General features: G+C 38.3%; 1 protein-coding gene across 1 annotated transcript in view; it reads right to left on the bottom strand.

Annotated features, from left to right (window-relative positions):
- Positions 1 to 3301: 3301 nt before the first annotated feature.
- Positions 3302 to 15638, bottom strand: part of LOC105477148 (protein serine kinase H2) — a 94706-nt gene continuing 82369 nt past the window's right edge. Inside the window, exon 4 of the transcript XR_011606916.1 lies at positions 3302 to 3858. The gene's annotated coding sequence lies outside the window, so the exon portion shown is untranslated. The remainder of the gene's footprint in view (positions 3859 to 15638) is intronic.

Below are 15638 nucleotides of genomic sequence, written 5' to 3'. Positions count from 1 at the left end.
GGGCATATGGCTCAAGTTTGTTAATCAGTCTATACCCAGGGATGTTTGAATTGTGAGCAGAGTGACACAGCACAAATGAAGCAAACAGAGTGGACAGATTCTGGTAGCTGTGCCCAGGAAACATTCCCAAATGCTGTCTGCTGCATGGACTTCCTGGGCCTGTTTGTCCCAAGCTTGAATCCTCAGCAATTTCTTCTTAGCTTTTAAATTTCTACATATATTTTCAATAAATACAATTTTAGGTTAAGTAAAAGTTAGTTTCTGTTATTTGCACTGAAGAACTGTAAAGTATAAGGCACTGGAATAACAAACAGGTGCGTGGCAGGGTTCCTGCCTTCTGTGAGTAGGCAGCCTAGTTGAAGAGAAAGAGAACATAGGTGAGGGTATAGGCGAAAGGCCGAAGATGAGCAAGAGTGGAATGGGAACATAAAGAAAGAATCAGAGACAACCTGAAATTTAGGTTGTTTGGGATATTTTTAAAAATCCTCCCTTTCACTATCCTCATTCCTTGACTTTGCTCAATTAATTAATCAACAGCCTTGACTGCCAGGTGTCTATATTGGTTAAATAAGAGAGACATACAAGGAGAAAATATGGCTGCTGCACTCCGTGAAAGTGCTATCTAGTTGGAAAGACACAATTCATACATTAAAAATTAGAAAATAATACAAGACAAGACATAGATTTGGTCATGCAAACTTTAAGCCTTATAGGGCTTAAAAGACAGGACAGACAGGAGTAAGATCAGACATCTGAGAGAAACTGGAGCACCAGCTAGCTGAAAACAACTTTTAAATTGTGTGAATTCAATGAAACCTATCATTGAAAAGCAACAATTTTCTATTAAGATGAATTTCTCAAATAGCTAACGGTTATACAGACGTTACAATGTACCAGCCCTGTTCCAAAAGCTTTACAAGTATATTAACTTACTCAGTGAGTGCTTAGGTAAAGATTAAACAATCTTCCTGTTGTGTGGGGAAGATACATTTGTAGAGTCTGCCAATTTCTGTAGTGTAAATATTCCCACTCTGACTGATGACAAAATACCAACGAGATATCACTGAAGGAGGAGCTGGAAAGATGTGTGTTCTTACCAGTCAGTTTCAGCGCACCACTTGTCCTAACACTTCATGTGTATAAGAGATACAATTAGGATCATGTACTCAACATTGATAGGTTGGATCTAAAAGGGGATTTAGAGATTCAACTTGCTCAACATCTATATCTTAAAATGTGAAATATTAGGCCTCAATATAGGTCATTGACAAACTCATAATCACACTAGCAATTAAGGGTTGGCCGTGGGGTCTAGATAAGCAAGAGACGAACTCTAATCTAATTGGTCAGGTTTCCATTTAAAATACAGTCAAATCCTGAAAGTGATCTCTGTATTCTTAGTGTGGGGGTATATCCAAAATCAAGTATAAAATATCTCCTTTTCATATTTATATACCTTTCCTGGCTACCAGCCCAGATTTCTTTCCCTATACCATGCTTGGATAACCGTGTTTTTTACTTTCTCTTTTGTTCTCGCACAATATATAAAAAGATAATCATGTATAATATGCTTGCATAAAAAGTTCTGTAACCAGTAGAAAAATCTTCTAAAAATAAATTTAAAAAACAAAAAGACAATTAAATTGGATTAGCCTGTTCACCTCCTCTATATCTATGCGTCTGCCTATGGGATGGCCCTTGGTCCCAAAATAGCTTCCTCACATTCTGTCACCATGTGTGAAATTTCACCACTCATCTTTTTGGATCTTAAAATATTTTTCTGGTTTCCTAAATCTGATAGCATGAAACCTCCTGAAGGATTAATTATTTTGCCATATATATCAAGGGTCCATTGACAGAAAGTTGAGAAAATGTTATGAAAATCAACTGTTTCAAAGATTTTAAAAGTTCATTATCAAATGTGGAATTAAGAAAGTTACATAAATCACATTTAAAACTTTTGCCTACATTTAGAGTTAATATCATTAAAAATTTTGATATACAGCAAGATTTTAGTTGTGAAGCCTACTAAAATAAAATCATTAGGTAACTATCACGAACAGAAAAAAATTCTTCTTTTGTGCCTACCTTTTGAAATAATAAATTGTGTAATAAATGCTTTCTATGTTGCTTTGACCCCAAAATTACTTTATTTTTATTTTATTATCATTATTTCTTGGATAGCCAGCAAAGCACTTGTTCTGGAAAACCTATTGTCTTTGCTACCAATATAGAATGTTGCTGGTTCTAGAACTGCTTTCAGATATTGGTGGTGGGGCATGGGGTTCATTATGCTTTTGAAATATTAGAGTGAGCTGGCTGGTTATCAGTGCTATGAAAGACAATCCATTCAACTGCCTGCTTAGCTTGGAGATTGTTTCCTTTGGCAAACAACATAAAGAGGATACTTGCTATACCCAAGAAATATATATTTAAAATAAGTAGCAAGCATAACTTTACATCCCTGAGTGGACAAACAATGATCTATTTACTCTGAGACTATCAAACCAACAGTGTTAGGGGTCTCAATAAAAAAGACAAGAAAAAAAAAAGTATTTGATCAAATCCATAGTGATCAGGGTCATAGAATGTGTCAGTTAAATCCTCTCCTGCTTTATCCCCTCCTTCTACTCTCAGATAATCCTCCTGTGCCCCTCCTTCCCAGAGCTGCAGCAAGGTTGCCTTAGATAGCTGCCTTAAACCAAGATAGTGCCCCTTCCCTTGACAGAACCTGGGATGAGATCCTCGTTTGAGAAAATGATTTGATACTCCTGAAGGCACTCCCTGCTACAAGGATCTAAACTCAGGGTAAGGCAGCCCCTGCATCGACTTCACCTGAATGCTCCCTCCTGCGGTAGAGCCAAGATGAGCCACTGTGCCCGTCACTTGGAGACCCACTCCCAAACCCTGGTACTCTATGCATTCTGGAAGGTTATGAATGGATTTCTTGGTGGTTTGCTTTGCCCTCTTCCTAGAAAAGAGTTCTAAAACAAATAAACAAAGGTAAGAATATACCTCAAAATATATTAAAAATACATTAGGGATGTAGGTAGTTGCAATATCTCACAACACTTTAATCTGTGCTGCATCCTTGCCTGACCTCAAGGAGTTAAGGTCCATAAGCAGGATTAGAGTAGAGACAGCCAGAGAGATCAGACATGCTCCAGGACAAAAATAAGCAAAGGAAACAGGGCTATGCTTTCAGGCATGGATTAATTTAATTTTATGGGAGGGAGGAAGGGATTGTTTAGGGGCTTACATCCACAGAAGCATCTCAAATACTGATGAAGTTTGCCTTTTTTTTTCTGACAGATATGTAGAGGTGAGCAAAAAGAATGACTCATTATCCCCTCTGGGAAGGAAAGATTATTAAGATTTATTTTAATTATTTACATGTTATTTCCATAAAATACTCTTTGCACAGACTATACTTTTTAGCTCCTTGTTAGGAAGAGGCTGATATTCAGTATAATTCCAGTTCAGAATCACAGTAATTCCTTAGAATGAATATGAAAATGTTTAATCAGTAAATGTTTATTTGGGGCATCACTAATGAAAAACATTCTAAGCAGCCCAATTTTATACTTTGCACATGGAATGTCAGAATGTCTGACTTATTGAATCATTGAAATGAGAAATAGCTTATACCTATAGCAAGCTCCAGCACCTGTGAGGGGCTTCCTGCTCCCGGACACCTAACATAGTTCAAATGGGAAAGCTCTCTCCTGCGCACATGTGGCTCTTCTTGTGGAGTTTGAGTGCGGAGAGCACTGGGCAAGGGGCCAAGCAGCATCAAGTCCTGTCCTGGCTCTTCATGGACCATCTTGTGGCCTTTATCACAGCAAAGAACTCTGTTTCCTAAAGTGCAGGGAAAGGGAGAAAGAGTGAGAAGCCAGAGGAGCTGGTATAGTTAAAGAGCTTTGAAATACAAATGTGTTAAAGATAAGTGGTATTATCCACGACCCCAAACACGTTTTAAGGTTCCCTATCTGTGAGGCAGTTTCACATCTTTAAACAAGGTCTAAACATACATTAAAGGATGGTTAGGAAACTCTCCTCTCTTCAAGGCTAAATTAGAGATGCCTATTAAGCAACTCAGAGAAGTAGCACGAAGAGAAGCAAAGTGAATGAAAAGTCGCCAGGGCCTGCTAATGTAGCTGTAGGGGCCATGTCTAATGCTACAATTTAAATGATAATATGTGTTTTCCCACAATATTTTCAGTCACTAGCACATACTGGATGCTTCACTCATGCTAAGTAATACTTCCGTGGAGAAATGAAGGACAGTTCAGGGAACCTTGCCTCTCTGAGACACCAAACAGCCTGGCATTCCACAGCACTGCAGCTTTGTAACATGAGAAACAGCTCAAACCATGTGGTCTTTCTTGAGTTATTTTACCCCCTCTACCCTGTAGCTTCACCAGCTTCAAGGAAAAGTGAAACTCTGTTCTCAAGGGCGACTCTATGAGTTGCTGGAGCAGGCAAATGATTGCTCTGCTTCAAGGAAGGCAGATCTGGCTCCATGTTCCATCAAGTTTTGTTTTTCACAGCTTTATGGAATTATAATTTATATAAAATTAACTTCTCCGATTTCTTTTTTGTTTGTTTTGTTTTTGTTTGAGACAGCTTCTCTCTGTCACTCAGGCTAGAGTGCAAAGGCGTGATCATGCTTCTCTGCAGCCTGAACCTCCTGCCTCAGGTGATCCTCCTGCCTCAGCCTCCTAAGTAGCTGGGACTACAGGCACCTGCCACCAAGCCCAGCTAATTTTTAAATTATGTGTAGTGACGGGTCTCCCTGTGTTGCCCAGGGTGGTCTTGAACTTCTGGGCTCAAGTGATTCACCCACCTGGGCCTCCCAAAGTGCCAGGATTACAGGCATGAGCCACCATGTCTGACCACACTTCACAAATGTCAAATTTTGATATTTTTGACATATGCATACAACCGTGAAACCATTACCACAATTAGGATGCAGAACATATCCATCGCCCCCGCAAATCTCCTTGTGCCCCGTGGTAATCCCTCCCTTCTGCCCCTTCCCATCCCCTCTCACCTCCAAGAAACCACTGAACTACAATCTGTGACTATATTTAGCTTGCATTTTCTAAAGTTTTATATACATTACATCATATACTATATCTTTGACATCATTGTTTTGATTCATATATCCATAGCTCATTCCTTTTTATTATTCCATCAAGTTTTCCCATCCAACCTCCTAAAACTTTTAATTCCACCCTGAGACATACCTCTGAATTCAATGATCTTTAATTTGCCACTTGTGAAAATGCAAATCTGTACCCAAAATGTGCCAGCTGACACCTCTCTTAGGGGTTAGGTGCAGCTAGCTGTGAATGGATGCAAATAGAAGTCAGGCCCCCAGGGAGGAAGAGAAAACATTGACTGTGGCAGCAAGAGGCAGCAAAGAGACACTTGGAATTTTTGCTGCTTTAAGGTTGACCACAGTCATCCTATTTCATGTGGATACTCTAATTAGTTTGCCTGTTTTTAAAGGTTGAGGAATTGTCTTTCATTCTTTGCTGGTTCACGGCTAGCCAGTCCCATCCCAGTGCTGGGGTTGGTGTTTTCCCTCATACCTTCCCATCACCTTTGAATACAAAGATGCCCACCCTTTGTTCCATGGACTTAAATATGTTCTGGACTGCTGGGACTACATGTGTGGGTCATCCACAAGTTTCTCGGGATCATCGGGAATCATCAAATTCTCTTACAGGGAAAAGACTCATGCGCCTTCCCCAGATCAGGAAGATGTGCTTCTCTAAAAGGTTTTTCAGCCTTGCTCAGACCCCAAAAGTCCTCAGCAGTCTCCCCACGGCACCCCACTCTTCCCACAGAGTCTAGCCAGGTCCCATCCTCTGATCTCCCACCCATCCAAACTCCTCTAAGAGAAGTTCCTACCTCCTGCCCTCTGCCCCATAACCCCTACTTCTTCTTGGATATCCTACTTCTGATCTAAGAAGACAGGAGGGCAGTGTGGGTGGAGTAATCTGGTTCTTCTATGTCTTTCCAAATCTAGTATTGATTCATAATAGATGGGGCTTGTTTACCTCAGGTCTTTCATCTCCTGCTGATTATCAAGAATGTGACTTAGGTAATTAAAAAACAAAAAAGAGGAGGAGGAGACAGATAGGCAAACTCTTTCTTGATCTTTTGTTCCCAGTAAAACAGTCTTCTTGAGTTAATGCGGAAGAAAGGCCATGCATAAATAAGTGGGGAAAAGTAACACATAAACATTAATATTTCAAGATTTTATCTTAGTATTAATACATATATCTAAATAATTTATATGTATTTGCAATTTCCCAATATTAATGGGTTCAGAGACTTTTTAAAAGAAATTTAGTAAAATATTTACAAGTCCTACAGATACCTACAATGTAACAGTAAGAATTAATCATCAAAATACATCTTTTTACCCTAGATGGGCTACTTGGCTGTGGTTAAACTAAAAGATTAGTTTGCAGCCCTTTGGAAAGGCAAATTCTGAAATTAAGAAAAAAAAAAAAAAAGAAATCAATATTGTTGTTATCATCCAAAACCAGTTACCAAATAAATGTAGTGCTGTGCTATTTTGGGTGAAGGCAGCATTGTGGGCTGAACCTGCATGAGGCCCTGTGGACCACTTTAATACCATCACTTTCCTTTCATGGGATTATTTTTGATTACTGAACAACACAGTGAGTTTGGCAGAGAAAAGGAAAGAGCCATTATGTGGAAGAAAAAAGCCTGCTATTAAGGAAAAACTGTGAGGCTTTTAACCAAAGTTGCTTCAAGGTTTTCAGAAGGGAGTGCAGTTTGCCACATGCCATTGACTGGTTAAGGGGCCTCTCCACTGAAACGACATGGTAGTGATCTGTGCATCCTGGAAACCCATCAAGAAAACCATTGCAGTGGATTCGATCCAAGGGCTGGGTGGAGTGACCAATTTCATCTATGAATCTGCCCTCCCATGCAAATATGAGAGTTTCAAATACCATTCATTCATCAGATCTTCTCTCTATGACCAGCTTAACTGGAAGCCAATAAGAAAAAGAATCTTGCTCTTCCCAGAGTAACTGTCCCTCCTTATTTTGGAGGTGGCCTCAGCTCAATATGCCTTTACAGCCAAGCATTTCTTTATTTTTATTTGATGTACATGGGCTTGCCTGGCCTTTCAGGGTCTAAGAAGAAATGTATAGTTTCAGAACCATAACTAATACTCATGTATTTTTAATGAAATGAATGTCAATATAACAAGTCTACTATACATGAAGGTATCACATCCTTGATTTATACTTTTCTTTTCAAAAAGGCATACAGTTCTCTTTGAAAATTTTGAAGATATTGTCAAAAAAAGAATAGTGATTGCATTTAAACCCTGGAAAAAAGCTAGAGGAATAAAGCACGTAAGCCCCTGGTTGCCGGGGGTTAAGTGTGGAGAAAGGGGATGGCCATAAATAGGCAGCAGGATAGAATCTGGGAAGTGATGGAGCTGTTTTATATCATCCTAGTCATAGGAGTCTATGCATTTGCCAGAATTCACAGAACTGTGCACCCAAAAAAGTGAAGTTTACTATATGTGGATTTTTTTAAGTGTACTAAGTCATAATAAATTGGTATCTATAAGGGATTGAATTTGGAAAAAATAATAATTAAAATGACAGGAATTAAACTTCTGTTTTTCCCATGATATCTGGGGAAATCATTTATGTATTATTATTAAATAATATATCATTATATCATATATTATTTATATATGCATACATATTTAAATATGTATGTATATAAAAATATGTAAGTATATTTTAATACATATAATAATGTGTATTAAATAATACATATTAATATATTAATACATATGTATTAAATAATACATATTAATATATTAATACATATGTATTAAATAATACATTTCGTTAAATAATACAAGAATTTTAAAAATAATTCTTGATTACCTTCTTAACAATGAATAATATAGATACTATGGCACATAGAAATAGCAAAATAAGTGAAACTACAGCCTTATCCCGTGTTCAGAACTCCTTCAACATTATTCCTAACCCTCACCAAGCCTTTTCTACCCTTCTCTTATTAACGCCCTTCTCAGCTAAAAAGGTTTTAACTAAAAGGATATGTATTTATTTCATCAATAAACACTTGATGCTAACCAAAAAGTCATACACCCACCCTATCAGTAAGGACTATAAAGACTAGAGACTAATTAATCATGTTTGTATGTCAGATCCACCATCTTTTGAGTTTCCTTCCTTCCTTCCTTCCTTCCTTCCTTCCTTCCTTCCTTCCTTCCTTCCTTCCTTCCTTCCTTCTGAGACGGAGTCTCACTCTGTCATCCAGGCTGAGGCACGATCTCGGCTCACTGCAACCTCCGCCTCCCGGGTTCAAGAGATTCTCCTGCCTCAGCTTCCCAAGTAGCTGGGATTACAGGCGAGCACCAGGGGTTTCACCATGTTGGCCAGGCTGGTCTTGAACTCCTGACCTCAGGTAATCCGCCCTCCTTGGCCTCTCAAAGTGTTGGAATTACCGGTGTGAGCCACTGGCCCAGGCTTTTGAGTTCTCATTAACATCTATGTCTCCAGAAGTTCTTCAGCCTGCTCATGTGTTAGTAGCCAAAGAGGTTTACCCGTGGGTAGAAACTGCAAATGTGCTAATTAGGTGATTTGTTTCCAAGGCTTGTGAACAGTGCTCATTTTTCCTTCCTCTTGCCTCAGATTTATGCTGTTTGACCCTCTTCCCATTAGAGCCTCTGTCACCCTTTAAACTCAAATAAGATGACCATGGTCAATTCATTTACTGCAGGTGATTTCGTGTGTGTGAGCATGTGTGTATTTAATTTTAAAAAATGAGGAATGAAGTAGTCTGGAATAGTTTTCTTGAGTTTTTTCTGATGGAAGTAGTAGTATTTTAAAACATAAATAAAACTTCTTTTAAGTTTGCGGTTGGTATGTGGAGACAAGCAACATTAACTAAGATCAATGTATGGTGTTATTTCTCAACCAATTAAAAAGAGCATTTGCTAGTTCTAAGATGTATTCCTATAGGAATATTCCTTACAGTTCTTCTGTTTAGTCAATAGAAACAAAACACTTAAAGGTCCTCTAGCTATTATTCTTCCTAGTCTCGATTCATTTGGCAGCCCATTAAAATATAATTTCATGGTGAGATTTATAATAGTAGAAATATATCTGTAGTTTTTATATTCTCTAAACCATGATTTTCCCTTGCACTCTCCCCCTGAAAACTGTTTAAACTCTCTGTGAATACTTAGAAAGTTTGTTCTTACACTGGTAAATGACTTCATAGGAGAGAAAACAGCTTGGTTGGAAACAATAGGGTAATTTTGGTTTGGGTTAGTAATAAGAGAAACTTAAACTTATAGAAAATTCAGGTCATTAATGATCTGAAGTATCACTAAAACATACTAGAGACTAATTTGTGTTCTACAAATCTGTATTCTTTCCAACAACTTCAGGGCTGGGATTGTATTTCTCCCTGGCCTCACAATGCGTCACCCGTAGCCTTGACTACAACAGAGTCATTGATTCAGAATACAAAGAGAGAGTAGGGACTGTCCCTGAACAAGAGATGCCCTGTGACTCTCCTGGACCTGAGCAAATTCAGACTTTACCCAAAATTCTATGCTATTTTACATTCAATCTGACAGAGTTCCTTACAGTAAATAATTTAAGATTCATCAATTTAAAATACAGATTGTTTACCAAAAATACCAACTTATAAAAACAAGCCTTTTATGAATTCAGTGTATACTCTTTTATGTTGGATGACATGATGACACATTAGGTAACACAGAAAAATATTTTGATGTGTATTTAGAAACTAAATAGAGATAAAAAAGACCCAGAAAATTAGAAACTAGGCATGATTTCCCACCATGTTTCTGAGTTTCATCTATTGGTTTTGCACTAGATTCTTTCATATTTATGTATTTCTAGGATCTGGAATTGAAAATCATTAAATACCGTATTTTATTCTGAAATAAATATTAATGATCTTTTCAATAATATTATTACATCAAAAAGAATTTCTGATGTGTACAGATAGGCTAAGATAAATTTATATTGGTGTCTGCTCGCTGTAAAATTCTTCATCTCTTTTTCAAACATCAATAGCCAGAAGTTGATCTTGATGTCTTCATGTCATTTTATAAGCCACTGTGACTATTATCTTTTATCATTACTAAATCTCCACTTTAGTAAAATCCAAATTCTCTTCCCTTCATAAAGAAAAATGTTACACACAGAGCAGAAATCATTATATTACTGGGTAGAGCCTTAATAGTCTGGTTTCAGAAAAACAGACCAAGATGAATGCAGAACTCAGTCAAAGATTGGCTTGCACCTTCAATGACTCCTCATCACCCCTAGACAAAAGTTAAATGCTTGTGCGTGGCATTCAAGTACACCAACAATTTGCACCCTGCTCCTTCAGCACATTCACTCCCACCAGGTGCTTTTAAATACAAAACACCCCAGATTGCTCATTATTTTTTAATCCAACATTCACTCACTAAAAAAAAATAGTTGTTATGACATCTTTAACATGTATCAGGCGCTTTTTCAGTACTAGAAATACGTCAGTGAACAAAACAGAAAATAAAAAATGCCTGCTACTGTGAAACCTTTTTTTTTTTTTTTGAGACAAGAGTTTCACTCCTGTTGCCCAGGCTGGAGTGCAAAGGTGATTTCGGCTCACCGCAACCTCCACCTCCCAGGCTCAAGCAATTCTCCTGCTTCAGCCTCCCGAGTAGTTGGGATTACAGGCATGCACGACCACGCCCGGCTAATTTTGTATTTTTAGGAGAGATGGGGTTTCACCATGTTGGCCAGGATGGTCTCAATCTCTTGACCTCGTGATCTGCCCGTCTCGGCCTCCCAAAGTGCTGGGATTATAGGCGTGAACCACTGTGCCCAGCCGAACCTTACATTTTAATGGAAAGAGAGAGAGAAAGAGAGGGAACAAGTAAATAAACGATTATAACATTCTTTTCAATCAGCAATTTTCTTTTACAGCTATCTTTAAAAGACAATTATCCCCCAAATTCATAATTTTTGTGTTTATATAAAGTGAACACATTACAGATTTTATTCATTTAACTCAATCAATGAGAATACCAGTAGGTGTCATTGCCATTTGAAAAGAGAATCTAAAGAACAGACTCATTTATAAATCAGGAATATTTAAATGAATGTGAAAATAGAGGCAAACTTGATTTTTCCAAACGGGGTAAGATGTAGGGAAGTCAACTAAACCTTTACCAGAAAAATTGAATTTGCATATCTATGGACAAAATTCATTTGCATTTTAGTGGGTTGAATGATAGGCTCCCAATAACAGATGTCCATATCTTAATTCCTAGACCTTGCGAATGTTAACTCGTTTAGGAAAATGCTTTTCGAAGCTGTAATTAGGTTAAGGATTTTAATTTGAAGAGATAGTCCTCTATTACCAAGCTGAGGTCTAAATCCAACGACAAGTATTTTTATAAGACACCCACAGTGGAGATTTGGCTGCAGACATGGGGAAGGCAATGTGATCACAGAAGCAGGTGTTAGATAGGTGCAGCCACAAGCCAAGGAATGCCTGGAGCCACCAGAAGCTAGAAGAGGCAAGAAATGGAAGCTCTCTTAGAGCTTCAAAGGAAGTGGAGCCCTGATGACATCTTGATTTCAAACTTCTGGCTCCAGAACTATGAGAGAATCAATTTCTATTGTTTTATGCCACAAAGTTACAGCAGCCTGTGGAAACTAGCACACATTGCTATCAGTTACCCACAACTTACAGAACTGTAAAATAGCTCTCATAGAATCAGGGAGCCAGGAAGGGTAATCTGTAGATAACGTGTAGTTTCCAGTGATGCACAATTTCCCCCTATGTACCTTAATAGCTTTTCCCAGACCTTCTCTGCCTGTGAGAACTCTATGTATCCTTTAAAGCTAACTTCAAATGCCAGCAATGACTGGTTGACTGAATGATTGACAGAGACAGGGTCTCACTCTGTTGCCCAGGCTGGAGTGTGGTGGCATGATCTTAGCTCCCTGCAGGCTTGAACTCCTGTGTTTAACTGATCCTCCCATTTCAACATTCCAAAACACACCTGGCTAATATGTATATATTATATATATTATATATGTATATATTATATATTTTATATATTATATATATGTTTTATATATATATTTAGAGAAAGGGTCTCACTATAATGCCCAAGCTGGTATTGAACTCCTAGCCTCAAGTAATTCTCCTGCGCTAGCCTCCCAAACTACTGGAAGTACAGGTGTGAACTACCATGTCCAGCCTATTTATTATTTTCTATTACATATATATTGGTGCCTCCAACTGGGATGGAATGCCTTGTCAATAACTCCCTTTGGCATTTATGGCACACCCTCCACATGTGCTTCCCAGGATGCTGTGGTATCCTAGCAGGGCACCGTACACATAGGAAGTACTCATGGAGCTGAGCTGGAGAGAGCTGTGACCTATGATGACCAAGGGGAAAAACTGGATGACTTCTGGTAATAACTGAACCTTCTTTCTCCAAGCTTGGCATGCTGAAGCTTCGTGTTATAAAGTGGATCTCATATCCAAAGATTCTGGTTCCATAAAAGTATTTGCCCCACATCTAGCTAGAGGTTTTGTCCTTTAAAAAAAAAATCAACATCTAAGATAGGATGCTAGAAGGGTGACTTAAGAATAACTTTCCCTGGATCTTTCTGAGGATTCATTGACAGCAGACTCTAATGGGCCTGCACTCGTGATTTTTTTCCTTCCTGACATGCATGCCAAGTGTTTTATATATGACTAGAGTCTTTAAAAAGGCCTCTGGAATCTTAATTCAAACTTCCTGTAGTCATATATTTGCTCAAGCCTGGATTTCTAAGGGTTCACATCCATTTCAAGCATTTAGTTCTTTAACAGCATCAGCCCCATTGTCATAAATAAATCAACTAATTCTAATGGAAAAGGTGTGATTAATTTAAAATGTAGCTATGTGCTAAACTAAAGCCCAGGTAAGATTGGCTGAGCTCCTGAAAATGTGACAATAGCATCTTCTGGTTTCCACTTCTGGTTTGCACTTTGGATGCCAATTCTATTACAAGAATTTTAACATCAAGGTCTTATCTGTCCATCACCTTTGAGGCACTTTCAGCTTCTCTACAACTCTGGGGTTTCTGAGAACTGCTGAGGATGTCTACATGCATCTTCAAATCATTTTGGAGCTGGGCTCACCTCTCATCACTAGTGATCAGTGCTTGGCTCTGCTGAGCTACCACAGTCTTATCAATGCTCCATTCCAGGCTTCCACTTGCCTATGCTGCCATTTTTGCTCAATGCTCAGCTCTGAGCCAAAGTTTGTCTGCTGCAATATGGTGGCTTATGCTGTCACTGCAGAGTCATCTAAACTTGTGATTCCAGGACTACTTAGAAATTAGTTGCAAATGAAAAGTTGAAAGTCTTTCTCTCCTCCATTGCATCTATAAAAAAAAGTCCCACAACAGGACTCTGAGGAACCACAGAATTACACTCAAATCTTTCATTCCATAGACATCTCTCTGCTGGCCTGGTTTTAGGTAATGGCCCATATGTGGTGCCAAGGATGCTCATCCGCGTTCATCAATGCTCAGGTCTTATTCATACCATGGCTAAACTACTTCCCTTAGGATGACTTCTCACCTAGGCTGCCCCTTGAAATGCTGCCTCTCCCCATCTCAGTCCTCTCATTTCTCCAGATAAGGCTATATATTCCTGAAAGTCATTTGTAGACACAGTTCAACTCCTTTTCCCAGGAAACTCTTAGGTCCAATGTTGAATGGTGGTTGCAAATAGATGCCTGAGCAGCAGAGGTCTTGTCTTATTCTACCAACAGATATTTCCGAATGTCAGGCCCTTCTTAGCTGGGACAACCCCTTCCCACCCCTACCATCACACATACACACACACACACACACACACACACACACATACACCTTCACATAGAAAATTAACCTTTCCTCATGGGGCACTTACGGTAACTAAGATTATGTGATGTCTGATAAGTCATTACCAAACCTTTCTTTCAACTAAATGAAACAAAACTTTCAAATTGGAATTACTGCAGACATTTTATATGCTTTAAACTGATTTGAAATATTAATTTTACGAAACCATTAGTTTTACTGATATAAGCTTTTATTTTTAACCTTCTAGGAAACACATTTGAACCAAAATGATACATATTATCTTTACGTTACAACTGAGGAGAATTGAGGCTTAGTCCATCTAGGGGGCACCCTCTTCCACCGCACTGCAATTTCCTGGAGGGCAGATATTTCTTCTCTGTTTCTGGCACCCTGCAAAGAGCAGGCCACATAATTTTTAAAAATATGTTAAACTGTACTAAAAGGAGTTGCATGATTTTTCTAGAATTGCAGTCAGAAAACAGCACAGCTGGGACTAGAATACAATTTTGGGTCCAGCTTTCTTTAATATATATTTAACAAAAAGGTGTCTATACTTTTGCATTCTATGATCATATTACCGTGCTTATTTATTTCATCCCAGGAGCTTTACTTAACCTTTTAGATCAAATATGAGCAGCCCCTCAAGACCATTGGGCACTCCTCCCTGGCCTGCGTATTTGGTGTAACTGCAACCACTTCCTTCAGCCTAAATAAACTAAAATCCTTATTAGGTCCTTTACTTTTTTCACAATCTTACTTTACTTCTTTACATGCATTTGAATGAAATAAATAAGCTCATTACCTTGTTTCTTTTCCTTTCCTCATATTAATTCTTCCTCAAACTCACCTTTCTTATGAACCAGCTTCAGTAACCTTAAGATTTCCAGGGTCAGTTGAATAACACTGAGTACAGTATTCCTGCACTCCAGTCTATCAAAAGCCCCTTTCCCTTGAGTGATTCCTGTCCTTTCTCTGTGCTTTGCCTGCACCCCATTCCAATTAGAAACCCAGTGGACAGAGAATGTGTGTAATGCTACATTCGCTTCAGAAGCCAGCATGAAATTGAACAGTACTGTCAGTAGCAGCTATGACCATATTAACATCCAGCATCTTAATTAACTGGAAGACAATTTCATTAACACAATTATACTAAACGCTCTTAGAATATGTTCACCTTGTTTTAATTATTGCTAAAGTAATGGGCACCAATGAGAAGCTGATGCAATGGCAAAAGCCTCAGGAAAAATTCTCTGAAGCAATCTTCAAGGTGCTCTTATGCTTCAGAACACATAATCTTCACTGTTGCTAAATCATTTCTGTTCTGGAAGTAACTAGTAACTGCTATTAAGCAGTTAAAGCAATATGTTACACATATTCTCATGTTTTAGAGACCATCTGTGAATGGGTAAATATGCAGGTAGGTATGTAAGTAATTCAACACAGAAATTCTATTATTAATGAGATTATGCACTGCCTTCTATATGACACTGAAAACCTACCTCTAAAAACCTAATTATTACTTACGGCCTTCTCTTTATATGAAATAGTAAAACAATCATTAATGACTCATAAACTTCAGATTTTCTCCATGAAAGTCATGTACAATGTTACAAATGTCCCTGGATGGGTTGTGTTTCATAGCTGATGCTAATAGAGGAC

Source organism: Macaca nemestrina, chromosome 8, assembly GCF_043159975.1.
Source record: "Macaca nemestrina isolate mMacNem1 chromosome 8, mMacNem.hap1, whole genome shotgun sequence".
In the NCBI taxonomy this organism is placed as follows: Eukaryota; Metazoa; Chordata; class Mammalia; order Primates; family Cercopithecidae; genus Macaca; species Macaca nemestrina.
Note: the sequence above shows the minus strand (reverse complement) of the source record. Positions and strands in the feature narration are given on the sequence as shown.